Source organism: Pristiophorus japonicus, chromosome X, assembly GCF_044704955.1.
Source record: "Pristiophorus japonicus isolate sPriJap1 chromosome X, sPriJap1.hap1, whole genome shotgun sequence".
NCBI classification, from domain to species: domain Eukaryota; kingdom Metazoa; phylum Chordata; class Chondrichthyes; family Pristiophoridae; genus Pristiophorus; species Pristiophorus japonicus.
Window position 1 is genome coordinate 3,652,530 of NC_092010.1, and position 17,877 is coordinate 3,670,406.

At 45.2% G+C, this 17,877-nt stretch overlaps 1 pseudogene; it reads right to left on the reverse strand.

Annotated features, from left to right (window-relative positions):
- LOC139240779 (zinc finger protein 420-like) overlaps nucleotides 1–17,440 on the reverse strand; it is a 134,989-nt pseudogene extending 117,549 nt beyond the window's left edge.
- Between the last annotated feature and the right edge of the window lie 437 nt (nucleotides 17,441–17,877).

A 17,877-nucleotide genomic window follows, 5' to 3' on the forward strand; every position in this document is an offset into this window, starting at 1 on the left:
AATAAATTCAAATAGGTACAACTTTTATTTTATAAAATAGGAACCTGGATGGTCACTTACCGCCCATGCATATCCACTGACAGCAGCTGTTTCTTCATTTGATACTACTCCTTCATAGGGTCCAAAGTGCATGCCCTTGGGAATAACCTTCCCTTCATTCCATACACCAAGACCAGCTTTTCGAATTTTTGAGGTCGCTATGCTGAGACCGTCCGGAATAGTTAAACGTGCTCTGTCTGGCTGACTGGATTCGACCATTGTATCCTTTATGAACACTGGAGGACCATGCACAGGACATTCTTCAATAAAAAATGTCTCGCAATCTTCACAAACTAACATAAAATACAAATTAAAGATGGTTCAGTGTCTCAGTTCATTGTTCAGTGATCATTGAAGTGAAGGGGTCTAGTACTGAGGAAGGATAGATTATCTATCGTAGATATGAACTTCCTCATTTTTTGATTGCAATTTAGTCTGCTCATACAGGTACAATATTTCCATGATCTATCAGCTGAGGAAAACAATTGGGGCATCTTCCCTCTATAAAATTTACACCCACGATCTTCCCTCACTCTGTTGTATACAAGGGCTTGTTCTGAGTGACATATCTGGTTCTTTACTCCAAGAAGGCAGCACTGCCCTCAATTAACAAGAGCAATGCAAAAACTAGCAACAATATCTCCAAGCTGTGCCACACCAGATAAGATTAGGAGTGGGCAGGAAGGTAATTTTTCACAAGGAGGCTGAATTATTTCCTGTAGCTTTAGCGTCCTCATTCTTTGAATTAATTTCAACCTGCATATCCAGTTAGCAAAGTCCCTCTAAACCATCAGGCAAATCACTCTTGGGGACACTGCCACTTCTCAAATTTGACCTTTCAGTTATGTCTTTCAAATCTCTCCACACGCCTTCAAAACTATGCTGATTCCCAACTTAATTCTGGCTGTATTGTTAACTCTTTGGAGATGGTCATTGCTTGCATTTCATAAGTTTGAATGTTGGCTGCCGCTTGTCAGCCCGAGCTTGGATGTTGTCCAGGTCCTGCTGTAGGCTGGCATAGGATGCTTCACAATCTTAGACAAGGAGCTGTCTATAATCAGGAGCCAATAGTTTATTATTACTGAACGTCCCATTCAATTTTATTACAACATTCCAGAATTATCATCAATAGTTTGGGATCATATTTGTGATTGTTCTTTTTCATTAAGGAAAAACAATCGGTGCCTGTTTGTGGGCAAACACAGGCCTGCACTCCTGTCCCACCACTCTGACATGCTGTGTTGCTCCACCAATCCCCTGGCCTATCAAGACACTGTGTCTCTCATCAAAACACCCAATAAATTATTCCTGCCCTGAGGAAATGGATAAGTTACTTTACACATACACAGGTAATCATCGTCACAAAGTTCCCTTTCTTCAGTGTAAACTTTTCTCTCTCTATTTCTTAAACCGTATCTTCTGCTTTCAGTCTCTTTGGTTGTTTCTTCATTTGCTGAACCCAAAATCTTTCCAGTGCAGAAAACTGTGGAATAAATTGAAAAGATCACAAACAAAAATTCAACCAATTAATTGTAATATTCTTGCATGTAAGGTTTGTTTTTTGTTGAACAGGAGATGCTGAAGTTATTTACATAATAATGCAAGACATTGTGTTAATATGATTTTAATGACTACTGTATTAATCATGTTATCAACATAGAGCATCTCTTCCTCATTAAAACACCCTCAATTATTCAAAATAAAAATACTTTACTGAAATGCTTTATTCTGGTACAAATACCTTTATTGGATTCACTACGAGCTTTACTTTCACAAACCAAGGTACTAGTTTCTCTGTTGATCTTTTTAACTGAAACTGTCTCTTCCAAAGCTGAGGCTGTGTCCTCAGTGAAGCCCCTGAAACCTTCATCTTTATTCTCTTCTGAATGAGGCGCCATCTGCGATCGGGCTTTTTGGTTCTGAAATGGAGAATGTGATGTAAAACTTTACCTCACAGCTCCTGAATTAGAGAATAGCCGCCTCAAGACTGACTGTATTACCAAAGGGATTATGCACAAGGTAACATTTCTGGGCTGGATTTTCAGTTATCTATAGCCTCAGTTAGTGGCCAAAGGGGTTGTTAATGCGAGCGTTAAGAGTTTAGCATCTGGGTGCGCAGCTTTTAGTGCCCCGACGTCAAATTCGTTAGATGCTCTCCGGGGGCGCAAACCATTAGTGCCTGCCTGCTGACGATCACTCCAATCATGACATATTCTTGGTACAACGTGCACGCTTACACCCCAATCAGTAAATTCAGTGCATGCATCTCATTGAGTGCCCGGCAATAACAATGTCTGGAAAAACAGTCGATCCAGACTCACAGAGTCGTTAACTGGCGGCTACTTAAACAAATGAGGAAGCGCTTCCCTCAGAAGACACAGTCAGTGCAAGGTTTACACAGAGCACGGTACATGAGGCTTGTAGTTTGCAGCAGCCGACAGACATAACGGCAGAGGGTGAAATCAAGTGATTTTGAAAATATTAATGGGTGCATTACTATGCCACACCTTTAGGGATCGGCTTTTCCCAGGATCTGATTTGCAGTTCTGCGCTTGCGCAATGGGTCTGCAAGATGTACAGTCCAAACTTTCGTTATCGCCCCCCCAGCTCTGGTGTGCAACGGCTGATTTATCGCCCCTGTCAGCTCTGGAATGATTCTGTCGAATTTCTGGGCGAGAGACACAAACTTTTTCTTGGCGTTAAAAGTAACGCAAAAAAGGCGTTTCCGATTTCTCCCCCCTTGTTTAATGTTTATCTCCATAAGTTCTTGTAGCGTATTTCTGAAACAAAGCTACCCGACGATCCATTGGAGAAAAGCAGTCACTCCCAAGTGTAGAACTGAGCAACACATATCAGAAAGTTTCCATGTTTGATACTGTACTTCTGTGTTGCGTTCTCTGATCTTATGTTCTTAAAAACAGTGGAGGTTGAAAGAGACTTGGGAGTTCAGGTAAATACATTATTAATTTGTCATGAACAGTTACAGAAAATAATTAAAAAGGCAAATGGAATCCTGGCCTTTATCTCGAGGACCAGAATTCAAGGGGGTCGAAGTTATGCTGCAGCTATACAGAACCCTGGTTAAATCATATCTGGATTGCTGTGAATAGTTCTGGGCACCATACCTTAGAAAGGATATATTGGCCTTGGAAGCTGTGTAGTGTAGGTTTACCAGAATGATACCCGGACTTCAAGGGTTAAGTTATGAGGAGAGATTACACAAATTAGGGTTGTATTCCCTAGAATTTAGAAGGTTAAGGGGTGATATGATTGACGTTTTCAAGGTATTAAGGGGAATACTTAGGGTAGATAGAAAGAAACTAGGATTCTGGGACTGGGGTGCATAGTCTAAAAATTAGAGCCAGACCTTTCAGGAGTGAAATTAGGAAAGACTTATTCACACAAAGGATGGTAGAAGTTTGGAGCTCTCTTCCGCAAAGGGCTATTTATGCTAGATCAGTTGTTAATTTTGCATTAGAGATTGCTGGCATTTTGTTAGTAAAGGTATTAAGGGATAGGGGCCAAAAGACTGGTATACGAAGACAGGTCATGGATCAGCCATGGTCTCATAGAAACATAGAAACATAGAAAATAGGTGCAGGAGTAGGCCATTCGGCCCTTCTAGCCTGCACCGCCATTCAATGAGTTCATGGCTGAACATGCAACTTCAGTACCCCATTCCTGATTTCTCACCATACCCCTTGATTCCCCTAGTAGTAAGGGCTTCATCTAACTCCTTTTTGAATATATTTAGTGAATTGGCCTCAACAACTTTCTGTGGTAGAGAATTCCACAGGTTCACCACTCTCTGGGTGAAGAAATTCCTCCTCATCTCGGTCCTAAATGACTTCCCCCTTATCCTTAGACTGTGTCCCCTGGTTCTGGACTTCCCCAACATTGGGAACATTCTTCCTGCATCTAACCTGTCTAACCCCGTCAGAATTTTAAACGTTTCTATGAGGTCCCCTCTCATTCTCCTGAACTCCAGTGAATACAAGCCCAGTTGATCCAGTCTTTCTTGATAGGTCAGTCCCGCCATTCCGGGAATCAGTCTGGTGAACCTTCGCTGCACTCCCTCAATAGCAAGAATGTCCTTCCTCAGGTTAGGAGACCAAAACTGTACACAATACTCCAGGTGTGGCCTCACCAAGGCCCTGTACAATTGCAGCAACACCTCCCTGCCCCTGTACTCAAATCCCCTCGCTATGAAGGCCAACATGCCATTTGCTTTCCTAACCGCCTGCTGTACCTGCATGCCAACCTTCAATGACTGATGTACCATGACACCCAGGTCTCTTTGCACCTCCCCTTTTCCTAATCTGTCACCATTCAGATAATAGTCTGTCTCTCTGTTTTTACCACCAAAGTGGATAACCTCACATTTATCCACATTATACTTCATCTGCCATGCATTTGCCCACTCACCTAACCTATCCAAGTTGTTCTGCAGCCTCATAGCATCCTCCTCGCAGCTCACACTGCCACCCAACTTAGTGTCATCCGCAAATTTGGAGATACTACATTTAATCCCCTCATCTAAATCATTAATATACAGTGTAAACAGCTGGGGCCCCAGCACAGAACCTTGCGGTACCCCACTAGTCACTGCCTGCCATTCTGAAAAGTCCCCATTTACTCCTACTCTTTGCTTCCTGTCTGACAACCAGTTCTCAATCCATGTCAGCACACTACCCCCAATCCCATGTGCTTTAACTTTGCACATTAATCTCTTGTGTGGGACCTTGTCGAAAGCCTTCTGAAAGTCCAAATATACCACATCAACTGGTTCTCCCTTGTCCACTTTACTGGAAACATCCTCAAAAAATTCCAGAAGATTTGTCAAGCATGATTTCCCTTGCACAAATCCATGCTGACTTGGACCTGTCATATTACCTCTTTCCAAATGCACTGCTATGACATCCTTAATAATTGATTCCATCATTTTACCCACTACCGATGTCAGGCTGACCGGTCTATAATTCCCTGTTTTCTCTCTCCCTCCTTTTTTAAAAAGTGGGGTTACATTGGCTACCCTCCACTCTATAGGAACTGATCCAGAGTCAATGGAATGTTGGAAAATGACTGTCAATGCATCCACTATTTCCAAGGCCACCTCCTTAAGTACTCTGGGATGCAGTCCATCAGGCCCTGGGGATTTATCATTGAATAGAGGAACAGCATCGAGGGGCTCAATGGCCTACTCTTGCTCCTATATTGCTAAGCAATTATATACGGTGCCCACAAAGCTATGTGCGTGCAGTCGATGGTACCCTGTGCCATGGGGAAATCCGCTCTTGTGGCAAAGTCACATGCACACTCCATCTGCTTCTCTCTAGTCAGAGAGTTGTTAACCTATGGAATTGCCTGCCGCAGAGAGTTGTTGATGCCAGTTCATTGGATATATTCAAGATGGAGTTCGATATGGCCCTTACGGCTCAGGGGATCAAGGGGTATGGAGAGAAAGCAGCAAAGAGGTCCTGAGGGAATGATCAGCCATGATCTTATCAAATGGCGGTGCAGGCTCAAAGGGTTGAATGGCCGACTCCTGCACCTATTTTCTATGTTTCTATGTTTAAGACAATGAAGTCCCCTTTCCTGCCATTAAGTGCTTCTGTCACCTCTCTTATGCAGCAGTGGACAGCGAACTGTGACATGTTACAGATGTCACCTGCTCAAGCCTGGGAGGTTCCTGACACTAAAAGTGAGGGCCATGGTCACCTGCACATCCACTGGTAATGCTGTCCTTGCCCTGGAGTGAGGCTGCAGCTCTGGTTGTAAGAGGTGGAAGAGATCTGTGAGAACCTCCTTCATAAATTGCAGATGCAATTGACACTGCTCCTGGCTCAGGTTGAGGTAATAATATTTCACTCGGAAGGCCCGAGGTGGGTACAGCCACCTGCTGAGAGCTCTCCCTTTGTGAGCAGCTTGTTCTCTTCTTCGCTGCATCTGCTCCATCTCACTGTCATGTGGCAGGGGGATGACAACTACAGCACCCATGACTGGGAGAAAGTGGTCTGACCAGCACCCTTGATTTCAGAAGCAAAGCCTTCTCCAATTGCAACTGAACAACTTTGAAAAATGCTCCAATCAGTTCGACAAACTTACACCAGGCAGTAGAAATCAAAAAGCTAGTTACTTGAAAATTGTTGATGATCCCTTTAAATATTGCTGGTGGGGGATCCTTCCTGCTGCTGAACGCATGTTTAGCTGTGCGAGGTTAAGAGAGGGAGATAGCTTCAGTGAAGGTGACGAAAATAGCAGTGTGGCATCAAATCAGCATCACATGGCGCATCCTCCTCCGTTTCGGCTGCCCCCAAAAGTTTGTCCCCATCCTCCGCCTGCTCCAGGACGACATGCAAGTCGTGATCCTGACCAACGGATCCACCACAGACCCAATAAATGTCCGGACCAGGGTGAAGCACAGATGCGTCATCGCGCCAACGCTATTCTCGATCTTCCTTGCTGCAATAATCCATCTCATGCTCAACAAGCTCCCCGCTGGAGTGGAACTAAATGATGGAACCAATGGGAACCTGTTCAAACTTGGTCGCCTCTAGGCTAGATCCAAGGTTGTCCCATCCTCTGTCATCAGACTACAGTAAGCAGACGACACTTGCGTCTATGCACATTCAGAGGCTGAACTCCAAGCCATTGCCAACATCTCCACCGAGGCGTACAAAAGCTTGGGCCTTACACTAAACATCCGTGAGACAAAGGTCCTCCACCAACCTGACCCTGCCACACAGCACTGCCCCTCGGTCATCAAAATCAATGTCGTGGCCTTGCACAACGTGGACCATTTTCCATACCTCGGAAGCCGATTATCAGCAAGGTCAGACATAGACGACGAGGTCCAACACCGCCTCCAGTGTGCCAGTGCAGCCTTCGGTTGCCTGAGGAAGCGAGTGTTCAAAAACCAGGACCTCAAATCTGGCACCAGGCTTAAGGTCTACAGGGCTGAAGTGATACCCATCCTCCTATATGGCTCAGAGATGTGGACCATGTACAGTTGACACCTCAAAGCACTGGAGAAATATCACCAGGCTGCTTCCACAAGATCCTGCAAATCCACTGGGAGGATAGATGCATCAATATCAGTCTTCTCGATCAGGCCAACATCCCCAGCATCGAAGCACTGACCACACTCGACCAGCTCCATTGGGTGGGCCATATCATCCACATGTCCGGCACGAGATTCCCAAAGCAAGCGCTCTATTCAGAACTCCTACACAGCAGATGAGCCCCAGGTGGGCAGAGGAAATATTTTAGGGACACCCTTAAAGCCTCCCTGATAAAGTGTAACATCCCCACCGAAACCTGGGAATCCCTGGCCCAAGACCGCCCTAAGTGGGGGAAGAGCATCTGGGAGGGTGCTGAGCACATCGAGTCTCGTCACCAAGAGCATGCAGAAAACAAGCGCAGGCAGTGGAAGGAGCGTGTGGCAAACCAGACTCCCCACCCACCCGTTCCCTCAACCACTGTCTGTCCCACCTGTGACAGAGACTATAATTCCGTATTGCACTGTACAGTCACCTGAGAACTCACTTTTAGAGTGGAAGCAAGTCTTCCTCGACTTCGAAGGACTGCCTATAATGATGAGAATATCTACCAGTTTGTTTCCATCTCGACATTAGTCTGATAGTTTCTATTCACACTGAATTACCTTTCTGGTATTCCCTTTCTTAGGCTTCTTGGCATCTTCATTCTTCAAGGAAGGCTTAAGCATTCTCACCGCTTTAAAAAAAAAGTAATAAGTCAGTGCCTATTTAGATAATCTCAGAATTAAGTTTATTTATGTTAACAGAATGACAATTCTAAAAATATCTTGCGCATTCCAGGCTAAAGAAGAATCAACACATTATGCTGATGAAATTAAAAAAAAGAAAACTTGCATTAAGTATATATTTCAGTCAGGAAAAGTATCAGACAATTTACTTTTATATCCAGCTCTCCAAAACTTCAAAGTAACAGCTTCCTGACAGCAAATATGTACAAATTGCTGGGCAAAGTGGTCATAATCAGGATTTTAAAACACACTTAATATTTTAACAAAGAAAACACATTCAATTTACGTGGTGGGTATTTCACAAGAACTGTAGGCGTCCAGTCCTCATCTGAATCACTTGATTCATACACACAGGGTTGGCGTCCCCTGCTTCGTCTCGACATGAATGCTGGTTTTGCTACATTCAATCCTGTGAAAATTAAAATATTGCAATTATCTACAGCTGATCATTGCTTATTTCATTTGGCTTAACTTCCTGAGCAACAGAGGCTTTTCTTCCATCTGTTGATCCTGAACTTAGTCAGCCCAGACTGATCAGATGAAAAGGAGCTTTTATGTTATGCTGCGGTGCTGGGAGCACAGCACTCAGGCCCAGGATCTCAGTGAGTCTTCTTCTCAGTTTTTCTATAGTATTATATCACTGATCCCTATTGCACCCATTGGAGAGTCCAAAGGAAGGAGATTTACATTTGTGACAGCTGATGATCACTTTGAGGACCAAGAGAATGACAGGCTAGTGATTGCCTCTGAGATCCTGAATTTACTTCCCTTATCTAATATTTATTGTTTTTATTCATGATTTAGTATTTAATGATAATAATTTAGTGGTTTAGCACAACGAATGGGGGGAAAGCCACACTGCATTTTTGTTCCCTTTAAAAATCTTGACTGGTCGCTATCCAATCACTATTTTCCTTCCAGTTTTATTCATTTCTACATAAAGTAAAATAGAACAGTACCCTTCTCTCCACCGCTGTTGGTTTAACACAATAACTCTGTTTTTGCTAACTCCAGTGACAGTGTCACTTTGACGTTCACTGTATTTACAATATCATTGTACAATGTGCTTATGATGCCACTACATATAGCAAACCTTTTTTCATTGATGGCATCTGGGTGTCGCTGACAAGGCCCGCATGTGTTGCCCTTCAGAAGGTGGGGGTGAGCTGCCATTTCAGAGGGCAGTTCAGAGTCAACCACATTGCTGTGGGTCTGGAATCACATATAGGCCAGACCAGGTAAGGACAACAGATTTCCTTCCCTGAAGGGCATTAATGAACCAGATGGGTGTTTATGACAATTCGCTAGATTCATGGTCACTGTTACTGACACTATCTTTTTAATCCAGATTTATTTAATTAACTGAATTTAAATTCCACAGCTACCAATATGTGATTTGAATTCAAGTCCCTGAATCATTAGTCTCGGCTTCTCGATTACTGCTCCAGTAACAGAACCGTTATGTTATCATGACCCTAACCAGGTCAATCTTTCCCTTTGTGTATGGGAGCATTGAGTTGTAGGCCATGGGGCTGAAATTCAGGGTCTCAAAGAGACCCGTTAATGCGTGTTTGTGACGGCCATTCCTAAAAATCGAATGTCTGCTGCTTTGGGGTCAACAGGCCGTCCCAATCAAAATTCAGGTCGGGTTTTTTTTTCCTGGACCCCTTTCTGCCCAAGGAGATGAACCTCCCAATTAAAATCAGATAAACACTTACCTATCCATTTTTAGCTCGATCCAGTGATCCCCCGCCACACGGTGGCCCGGTGCCCCCAACAGGTTTTTCTGGGCAGCGTGGCTGCTCTTAAATGGGAGGGCCCACTGCCACAGCCGCAATGGAAGATTTTTGCTGGCCGACTTCCCAATCGGCTGGTAAAATACTGGCCTGGTTTCGACCAATGGGCAGCCTGGCACTCCCTCTTAACTTATAACTTATTTGGTAAAACGTACTAACAATGGAACAGGATCATAAAGACCAGAAAGACTCATGTCCGATGACTGGTCTGTGCAGTTAGCTCATCTCAGCCATTGTGACAACAGAATTGTTCTAAGTGGCCTCATTCAAGTTGGCAAGAGGTAAAAATATCAGTCAGCAATTTCACTCTTGGTCACTATCCAGTTTTTCTGCTGAAAAATACACATGTGCTCGTCAGATGAAGGCAGGTTCAGGATCAGCTTTGCTGTTCACGTCGCAAGCCTACTAAGCAAACTCAGACAGGATTTTTTTGCTTTAGCACTCCCGACCCTCACAAGCAGCACATATTGGGAAATTCTGAACCTCGGCCTGTAATTTCACAGCCATTCATTTAATCTTCAGAGTATCACAGGCAATGAATACTGAATTTCCTGATATGCTTTCCTAATGTCTGCCAGATGGTGAAATGGAAAACCCAGCCCAAATGTCTGACCTCATCTGAGAATATCCACTTGAGTGTAATATTGGAAGCAATGTATGCCAGTACGTACCAAAGGTTTCAGGAGAGGAAGGGAAAATGTGGAAAGGATGAAAAAAAAACGATTTTGTACAAACCTATTGCAAGTATGGCTTCATAGTTCCGCTTCATATTCTTATAACGGATTTTTTCCCATTCACATAGCTCTGCCCATTCATCTTTGGAAAAATGAATGACAATGTCTTTAAACATGTTTATCATCTGAAAAAGAAATGAATGTGATTCCTGATACATCTAGGCATTAAAATCTGTCATCTGCACAATCTACAGTTCTACAAATATTGGTTTAGCTTCTCTGTCAGATCTGCCATTCTTTATAGGAATACCCTCTATGTGACTAGAATGGGCTGGTACTAATCGCTGGTAGAAAATTATATAAAAGATAGCCTCCCTACAAAACACTTCAATGTCATGATGGTGGGGTTGTTGTCCATATGATCTTTGTACTAAAGCGCACTAAAAATAAAGCTGGACAAGCACAAGTGTTGGTTTATTTTACCCAGAAACCTACCTGGTATAGAAGGATATTCTACGCTTCTTTCATGCAAGGCTCTGAGGAAATAACTGAGTAGAGGCTGTCTCATGGACTAACAGGACTCTTCAGTAGTCATCATCAAAAGGGAAGCATCTGTCACCAGCTACATTTGAGAAGGAAGTGGCTAGAGCAGAAATCATTAGAGAAGATTTTGTTTCTCCAACCATCTCCAATTCAAGAGCAGAGGCTTAGCCCACCTCTATCAGCTGGGACTGTGGAGAGACCACTGGCAACACAGGTTCTGATGAAGGGGTATCACAACAAGAACAAAAACCTGTATTTAAATAGTTCCTTTAACGTAGTAAAATATCCCAAGGACAGGAGCAACATGAATCAACATTTTACTCTAAGCCACATAAGCAGATATGAAAGAAAGGCAGACTTGGATTTATATAGCGCCTTGCACGTCCACCGGATGGCTCAAAGCGCTTTACAGCGAATGAAGTATTTTTGGAGTGTAGTCACTGTTGTAATGAGGGCAGAGCTCAGTCAAAGAGGTAGGTTTTAAGGAGCGTGTTTAAAGGAGGAAAGAGAAGTAGAGCAGCGGAGAGGTTTAGGAAAGGAATTCCAGAGCTGAGGGTCTTGGCAGATGAAAGGTATGGCCGCCAATGGAAGTGTCATGTATCCTACATGGTTACTGCTTGTACTATTGCTAGGTGTGCCACCAGAGGGCACCACAGTGGGAGACTTGCAGGGTACCTGTACAGATGTGCCAGGCCTAGTATAAAAGGTAGGCCACCAGGTGTGATCCTCACTCTGGAGTTATCAATAAAGCACTAAGGTCATTACAGTTCAAGTACAACACATTGCCTCGTGGAGTCATTATCAGAGCATCCAATGACATAATTGGTGATGAGATTACGATCCTTCACGTGAAAATGGCTACCCTTGGTACGTTGCAGCAGTTCGCCGATGGTGTTGATTGGGACACCTTTGTGGAGAGGTTCGACTATTTCTTCACAGCAAATGACCTGGCAAGCAACAATCTGGCCACAGTGGCAGCTAAGCGCAGAGCTATCCTGGTAACCACTGTCGATGGCCTCGTCAGGGACTTGCTGGCACCAGCGAAGACAACGATCAAGGCATACGAGGAGCTGGTAACGCTGATCCAAGAACAATTCAAGCCCAAAGGGAGCATCCTCATAGCCAGACACTGGTTTTACACCCGACAGCCCAAAGGCTAGGAAATTGCGAAATATGCTGCAGACCTCAGGATGCTGGCAGTACCGTATGATTTCAGCGACCACCTCACCAAAGCTGCGGGATATCTTTGTCATTGGAATCGGCCATGTGGGCCTTCTTCATAAGCTACTGTCTGTGGATACCACAGTCACACTGCAGAAGGCCATCTCTGTGAGCCAGGCATTCATGACCTCGACCTGCGACTCTAGGCAGATGACTCATTCTCAGGACTCAACCTCAGCAGGTACTGTGCACAGAGTGGTGCCTTTTAGAGGCTGGACAGTAGAACATGAACCTTCTCAGGGAAGAGAGAACAGGCCTCCAGGTCCCTTAACTCAGAGTCCGCCGAGGGGGGCTAACCGAGTAGCTCCATGCTGGCATTGCAGAGGGAATCACAGGGCTCACGAGTGCCGCTTTAAAGATTGTGTGTGTAAAGGCTGCAGCACAAAGGGCCACCTCCAGCGAATGTGTAAAAGAAATATAACTCACTGTGTTGATGAAGAAGAGTCTGCAGATGACTAAGAATCCAGAGGCAGCTCAGCCCCATGATGAGGTATATGGCTTGTTTACCTGCACCACCGAGTGTTCCCCATGGAGGATGGAAGTCGAGATAAATGGTGTTCCAGTCTTCATGGAAGTGGACACGGGGGCGAGCCAGTCAGGAATGAATCAAGAAGCCTTTGAGAGGCTATGGGACAACTGAATGACCCAAATTGGCCCCGGTTCAGGCAAAGCTGCGCACTACACCAATGAACTTATCTCAGTCATTGGTAGCGCGGATGTAAAGGTACTCCATGATGGCGCGGTGCACAAGTTACCCCTGTGGACTGTTGCAGGTGATGGACCAACGCTACTTGGAAGAAGGTGGATGGAGAAGATCCATTGGAGTTGGGAAGATTTCACCCCTCCAGTGATCGACATCCTCCATGCTCAGAGGCAAAGCAAGTCCTCACCTGAGGGTGGACCTGGCACCAGAGAGCAGACCAGCACAGCACATGAGGCACAGACCGCCCAGCATGACCTGCGTGGAGATGATCCAGCTGAGACGACCCGAACGCACCTTCCAGGCTCCTGTGGCAGGACTCTGGAGGAAGAAATTCGGATCTAAAGGCGACTTCCCAGCTTCGTTGGCAGACCCCGGGGAGAAGAGGATCACCACAGTCGACATCGTGGATGGAGGAAAGATGGCGCCCAAACCACGAGGTGATGCGCTGAAGAAAAAGATGGCGGTGACCAGACCACGTGGCACCAAACAGAGAAGAGGATTGGGGTAAAGATAACAAGGCTCTCTTAAAGGAGGCCTGCAATCCACCAAACTGAAAGCGACAGCTCCACATTCTCAATCAATGTAAGAGCAACTGTGAGTTAGATGTAAAATGTGGAATTGATGATCAGAGTTGTGTACATGCAATCAGCAAAGAAAAGTCGTGTGATCACGATCGGAGCTACAGGTTATTTACAATGAGTAATGAAACATTGTGCGAAGTCGGATTTCAACTGCATTCAGTCAATGCAGCGGGCAGACAAGCATCGGGAGCACACAGGTCCAGCGAGCTACCCAATGTCTCTGGGATCAGAGTTATGCACCATGGAGTGTGGCCACAAGCAGCCAATACATACAAGCTGCAGAGCAAGCGATCTCAGGAGGGCAACGGCACCGGTATCGATACCCTGGCCCTGATCAGCTCCACATCTCAGGCACCCGATGGCACCAAACGCCACAAGCCTGAAAGAGCAAACTGTGCTAAGGCGCAGCTCCCAGACCCTATCGCCACCATCGCCATACCCGGGAACAAAGGGTCACCCGCAACAGTTCTCCCAAATGGGGCCAGGACCTGCCGGGATCCCAAACTAAATAACGCCCAGGCAAGTGAGTCAGAAGTTCCCTGTGCACTGCTAGACGACTGCTCCTCAGGGAGTAGCAGTGACCCGGGGAACAAGGAGAGGACAGGGAAATTACAGGCATCTGTGAACCTGCCCGACAGTAGGAGCAACGGCAAAAACCCCAAGAGCAGGCATTTGCCCACTCACCTAACCTATCCAAGTCGCTCTGCAGCCTCATAGAATCCTCCTTGCAGCTCACACTGCCACCCAACTTAGTGTCATCCGCAAATTTGGAGATACTACATTTAATCCCCTCGTCTAAATCATTAATGTACAGTGTAAACAGCTGGGGCCCCAGCACAGAACCTTGCGGTACCCCACTAGTCACTGCCTGCCATTCTGAAAAGTCCCCATTGACTCCTACTCTTTGCTTCCTGTCTGACAACCAGTTCTCAATCCATGTCAGCACACTACCCCCAATCCCATGTGCTTTAACTTTGCACATTAATCTCTTGTGTGGGACCTTGTCGAAAGCCTTCTGAAAGTCCAAATATACCACATCAACTGGTTCTCCCTTGTCCACTCTACTGGAAACATCCTCAAAAAATTCCAGAAGATTTGTCAAGCATGATTTCCCTTTCAGAAATCCATGCTGACTTGGACCTATCATATTACCTCTTTCCAAATGCACTGCGATGACATCCTTAATAATTGATTCCATCATTTTACCCACTACCGATGTCAGGCTGACCGGTCTGTAATTCCCTGTTTTCTCTCTCCCTCCTTTTTTAAAAAGTGGGGTTACATTGGCTACCCTCCACTCCATAGGAACTGATCCAGAGTCAATGGAATGTTGGAAAATGACTGTCAATGCATCCACTATTTCCAAGGCCACCTCCTTAAGTACTCTGGGATGCAGTCCATCAGGCCCTGGGGATTTATCGGCCTTCAATCCCATCAATTTCCCCAACACAATTTCCCAACTAATAAGGATTTCCTTCAGTTCCTCCTCCTTACTAGACCCTCCGACCCCTTTTATATCCGGAAGGTTGTTTGTGTCCTCCTCAGTGAATACCGAACCAAAGTACTTGTTCAATTGGTCCGCCATTTCTTTGTTCCCCGTTATGACAGGTAGCTGTAACTGGCAAAGCTAAATGGTATTCAAAGACCAACAGTGTCCAAGCCTGCATTATCAATTTGCTTTCAAAGCATGTGCTTCATAAGTTGAAGATGTAAGATGGGCAGAAACATTCTGGGGTTCCTTTTTATGGTAGGAAGTGAGGGGAGGGCATTACAATGTGACTGAGTAGAGTCCATTTGCTTCTTGATTGAACAAACCTCCTCGATTTCAGTTGACAGAAGACTGTAACTTGGCCAGTAGTATTTTCATAGCAAATGCTCAGAGAGGTTTGAAATTAGTTCAGAGTTGGAACAAGGTTAAAAAGCCTTGGTGCACTCTAAGGTGTTGATAGAAATAAATTACCCCATCCACCAAAATCTGCTCCAGTCATTTAGAACGTATTATGAGAGCACTCAATTGCCCCCAGACTCTCAATCAAGAAAGTACAGATGCCTCCCAGCAGTCGCAAAGAGCAGATTGATAAAAGATGCCCACAAAATGGCAACACAAGATACAAAAAGGAAGTCAGCTTGTGAGGATCCTGCACTTCAACAGTGCAGAGTTTCACCTTCAGTAGAAGAAACCACTCAGTAGGGCCTGAGAGTTGAACTGGATATGCTCCCAAGTCACAAGCTTTTGCTGGGATCCACTGACCCAACATTGGTCAGTTTGCCAATGTGGAGCTTTCTGGGGGCAATCAAAGGCCCAGCCTTAAATATCTATGTCACCGGGAAGAATTGTTTACATTCAAGACTTGCAGATATGACTTCCTCAGGATGAAAGTAAAATGTGATTGTCTATTTAAGGCATCTGTCTTGATGGAAGATCTACTGGGGTCAAAATCCTTGTACATTTCTTTCATTCTTTGAGCCTGGTTCCTGAAGACATAATTAACAACAAATCCACTAGTCTATTTGGTCCAGTGAAGAAAATGACATTTGCTCCAAGGGCACAGCCAGCCTTTATTGGGAGCAGAGTAATCGTTATTATGGCACTATGATGTTGAAATGTCTTGAAGAGAAGTTGTCTTACAAGACCTCCTGTAAACAGTTTTGATGTTAACATAATCCAGAGGATGTCTGGAGGGGTAAAACAAAATGGCTAAAAATGGTTTTACTCACCACTACTTTTCAACCATTCTTTCTCTCCTTCTTCATGTGCGCACGCACATTGCACAAGCAATTGTGATTAAATAACCCACAGCAGGATTTTTGTACTTCTATTTTTGAGCGAGTTCAAGGACACCCATAGTGAATGCCTGCGATTCCTCGCAGCTCAGTCTGACATTATTCACACTCACCTGAATGTCACGGTGAAGATCAGTCTGGTTCCTTCAAGGAACACAGGAACAGGAATAGGCCATGGAGCGTGCTCTGCCATGTTGTTAGATCTTAACATCATTCATATTTTGCCACTTTCATCATTCACTTAATATCCACACAACCCAATATCTATCCCCTTTTAAATACCAAGAATTAAATTTACATTAATGACCTTCTGTGGTGGTGCATTTCACATTGCCACAACATTTTGCAATAAGAATGTTTTCCTGATTAACTTTACAACTGCTTTGTTTCAATTTTAAATTGATGTCCCTTTATTAGGGATGTTCCAATGAGAAAATGAATCTTGGAAATCATCATCCTTGTCAATTCCCTGTTGAATTTTACTCAGGACCATCTTTAATACCCATCCATAGTTGCTTTGAGAAGATGGTGCTGGACCTTTTTAAACACCTGGATCAGGTCACACCTCATGTTTTGGGAGGTTTGATCAGTCTCTGATCAGACCCAAGGTACTAAATGGAACAGGAAAGGCAAATCCACAGCAGCACTTTAAGATCAATTGTAAGTACAAGACTAGGATAAACCTGGTAAAAGATAAGTTCAGGACTAAGGTCACAGAAAGAATGATCAGTTCCTGAAATGGTCGCCTGGGGAGGGGAGTAGAGGGAAAAAAGACAATTGAATTAATTTGAACAGTTAGATATTGTGACAGGGAATCTTAAGTTTCTACTGGAGGATAAGTTCTCGGTTTCCATTTCAAATCTCCCAGCACCTTACCTCCGATTTGTTCTTCTCAGACATGGTCTTGTCCTCTTCAGTACCTTCCCTGTCACTCTTAGTTTGCCCTCCCTTCCTGAGCTTGGCCACCTTATTCACTCCACTTTGCCCCAATGTTTGTGCCCTTGTGGAGCCCTGAGTCTGTTCAATGGTTGTGCCCCAGGTCTGTTATTTGTGCCTTTTGTGTGAGCTGCCGGGCTAAAGTGAAGCACAATGTGAGTGAAACCCTTTGCTATCAGCAGCAGTGTTTAGTTTGGATGCACTAATATGTGAAGCGTCTTTTGTTGTGACTTTCCCTGAGACTAAGACGACCCGAGTCTGTTTGTGACTACAAGTCACCCTGCCAGCTCCTGTCTCTCCTCAGGGTATTTTGCTCTTGTTCTTGTCATAAATAAATTATTGACCCAATGTCCAAAATGTGAAATACAATTTATGAACTGAATGTCCCTCACACGGTTGACAATCCGCCCGCGCAGCCGCACACCACCTTTCCCCTCCTGCCGCCTCCCGCTTTCTGCCCGTTGCCCGGCGACGCCGCCTCTATTTATAGCTCCCGCCTCGCCCTCGAGCCGGGGCCGTTGGAAGAGGGACACGTGAGCGGCGCTGCGACCAATCAGAGCGCTGTGGCTGAGAGTTGAGCGGGGCCCCACCCCCCGTGAGCGCCGGCGGGAGGAGCCAGCCCGCCTCACGCGCCCAGGGAGGCAGAGCGCGAGCCCTTTGAAACAAGGCGCCAAAACGGCGCGTGTCTCCCTGAGGGCGGGGCCACAGGAGGGTCAACAACAAAATGTGTGTGTGGGGGGAGTGTGTGTGTGTGGGGGGGGGGGGGAGTGTGTGTGTGTGTGTGTGTGGGGGGGGGGGGAGTGTGTGTGTGTGG